Source organism: Ambystoma mexicanum, chromosome 4q (assembly GCF_040938575.1).
Source record: "Ambystoma mexicanum isolate Mex_15411 chromosome 4q, UKY_AmexF1_1, whole genome shotgun sequence".
NCBI classification, from domain to species: domain Eukaryota; kingdom Metazoa; phylum Chordata; class Amphibia; order Caudata; family Ambystomatidae; genus Ambystoma; species Ambystoma mexicanum.
In genome coordinates this window covers 433,089,776-433,092,906 of record NC_090928.1, presented here as the reverse complement: position 1 = coordinate 433,092,906, position 3,131 = coordinate 433,089,776, and the positions used below count along the sequence as shown (strand labels likewise).

At 37.5% G+C, this 3,131-nt stretch overlaps 1 non-coding gene across 1 annotated transcript; it reads left to right on the top strand.

Moving 5' to 3' along the window:
• The first annotated feature begins 2,089 nt into the window (after window positions 1-2,089).
• On the top strand, window positions 2,090-2,161 carry TRNAS-GCU (transfer RNA serine (anticodon GCU)). The gene has a single exon. It is a non-coding gene; the product is annotated as a tRNA-Ser (tRNA).
• Window positions 2,162-3,131: the final 970 nt, after the last annotated feature.

The following is a 3,131-nucleotide window of genomic DNA, read 5'->3' as shown; positions in this document are numbered from 1 at the left end:
TTACATTGTATCCACCTCTCAGTAAGTCTTTCTTTGGCTTGCCTTGGGTTCACTTATTCAGTTTTACAAAAAGTAAAATCTGGTGTTGTTTTAAAACGCCGGCTTTTGGATAGTGGTGAGTACTGGTACTGCACCCCTTTTTGGGATTTAAGAAAATGAATTCCCAACAGTTATGGGTTTGCTTTTGGCAATCAGCATTGCCACTCCCAATGGTTTCAGACTACTGTGTGGGTAGTCCAATGGTGGTTTTAGGCAGTGTCCTTCTGTGCCCATAACATCGGCAAAAATGAGTGGCAGCCTATTCTTCATGCATTTCCCTGTGCATTTTCTGGGAAGCTCTGGCCATCATGATGTTTTCCATGTCAGTACTGCACAGTTTTGAGGTAGGGCTCGGATGCATGGGTAAATACATCCCACAGCATCTAGCATGATACTTACTATGACGCTGCTCCAATCAGAATCAATAATGTCATCTCCTCCCTCACTACACAATGGCTCACTTCTACAGTGGCAATTGTAACAAACTGATTTCCTGTTCCTTCGAGCTTTTTGCTTCCTGTAGTTATGTGGACAGAGCAGCAGAGAAAAAAAATGAATGTGCGTTTAAAAGTTCACTTTCAGAGTAGGCCTAATTCTGCAGTAGAGACACATTTTTATTAGTGGGTTATGTTAAATGAAGTTTTATTAGTCAGGTTAGTTATTAATAAGGTTAGTTATTAATTTTCAAATGTGTCTCTTGCAACATAGGCATTTCAGGTGAAAAATAGTGTGCATTTTGAATGTGCACATGTGTGCTTTTAACTGTAAAAATAGATTTGCATCTTATATGTAAAAATCGTTTTTGACTGAATAGCCTGTCTTTACTTATATGTCCATGTTGCTCTGGCAACACATATAGCAATGCACCACACCCATGTGGTGGTGCTGCATCAAAAAAAAATGCTACATGTGCAGTAGTGCTGTACTCTGTGCTGTAACACACCAAATATCCTTACAGCAGATAAAGGACATCTTCTGCACCCCATATAGATATAGGTAGGGTTTGGTGGCTGAAAATGCATTGCTTTGATGGTGATTGCATTTTGCTTCCACTTTGTACATATTACTGAATTAATATAGGTGAACATTTCAGTAATGTGGGTATAGCTCAGTGCTAGAGCCTTTTACTACTGAATAAGAGGTCCCTAGTTCAAATCTGGGTGCCCCCTTGTCCAACTGTTTTACCTGTAGAAATATTTCCGAATTAAATAAATTGATGAAAACATTTACAATCTCAGTATTTTATGTAATAAGCAACACAGTTCTACATTTGAAATGCTCCTGGTCATCACCTGAAACATAGGGTAAACACCATTAAGCTGTTTAGGATTTCTTCGTATGATACAAGCTTTATTTTACAATCACCCAAATTCTACTGGTGATATTATCAGTTTGAAATAGTCGATTGGAAGCTCATATGAATGTTATAAAACTTTGGCGGAAACCAATAATATGACCTTAATGAAATGTATTAATTTTTACAGCTGACCAGAAGTGCACTGATGTCATTAGTTCTACAAGTTCCATGCAGTCACCCACTCTATCACCTTTCAAATAAAGGGAAGTTTTCAGCATTCAAGGGTTTAACTCAGGGGTAGAGCGTCGGAGTGCAGTTCAAGAAGTTCCTGTTTCATAACCATATACCCTCTTCAATAGATCCTGTTAAAATGTTTTTAAACTCAATGCACTGTAAGAAACAATAGGATATATCATAATTTCATATACAAAACAATGAACAATTGGGTTTAACTATGCTCTTAGCACAAAATCAACAAACTGTCGTAGAGAAGCAGTTAGGTTTTGCAGAATTTGTGCATTTGACAAAAGTTTTTTTCTCCATGTTCCAAGATCTACATGTGATACGAAATGTATGATTTCTTGCAATGGAAACCTCACTGTATTTTTCCAAGGCAGATAAAGGACATCTTTTGCACCCCATGTAGTTATAAGGAGGGTTGGGTGGCAAACAAAGCATTGCGTTGATGGTGATTGCATGTTGATTCCACTTTGTACATACTACTGAATTAATATAGGAGAACATTTCAGTACTGGGGGTATAGCTCAGTGGTAGAGCATTTGACTGCTGATGAAGAGGTCCATAGTTCAAATCTGGGTGCCCCCTTGCCCAACTGTTTTACCTGTAGAAATACATTGAAGAAAACATTTACAATCTTAGCATTTTATGTAATGAGCAACACATTTCTACATTTGAAATACACCTGATCATCTCCTGAAACATAGGGTAAACACCATTAAGCTGTTTACGATTTCTTTGTATGATACAAGCTGTGTTTTACATTCACCCAAGTTCTACTGGTGACATTATCAATTTGATATTGTCCATTGGAAGCTCATATGAATGTTATAAAACTGTGGTGGAAACCAATAATATGCCCTTAATGAAATGTATTAATTTGTACACCTGACCAGAAGTGCACTGATGTCATTAGTTCTACAAGTTCCATACAGTCACCCACTCTATCACCTTTTTTAAAAAAAGGCAGTTTTCAGCATTCAAGGGTTTATGTCAGTGGTAGAGCGTAGGAGTGCAGTTCAAGAAGTCCCTGTTTCATAACCATATACCCTCTTCTATAGATCCTGTTAAAATGTTTTTCAACCCAATGCACTGTAAGAAACAATACGATATATCATCATTTCATATACAAAACAATGAACAATTGGGTTTAACTATGCTTTTAGCACACAATCAACAAACTGCAGTAGAGAAGCAGTTACGTTTTCAGAATTTGTGCATTTGACAAAAGTTCTTTTTTTTTCCATGTTCCAAGATCTACATGTGATACGAAATGTATGAATTCTTGCAATGGAAACCTCACTGTATTTTACCAAGGCAGATAAAGGATATCCTTCGCACCCCATATACTTATAAGGAGGGTTTGGTGGCTGAAAATGCATTGCTTTGATGGTGATTGCATGTTGCTTCCACTTTGTACATATTACTGAATTAATATAGGTGAACATTTCAGAACTGCGGGTATAGCTCAGTGGCAGAGCATTTGACTGCAAATCAAGAGGTTCCCCAGTTCAAATGTGGGTGCCCCCTTGTCCAACTGTTTCACCTGTAGAAATAT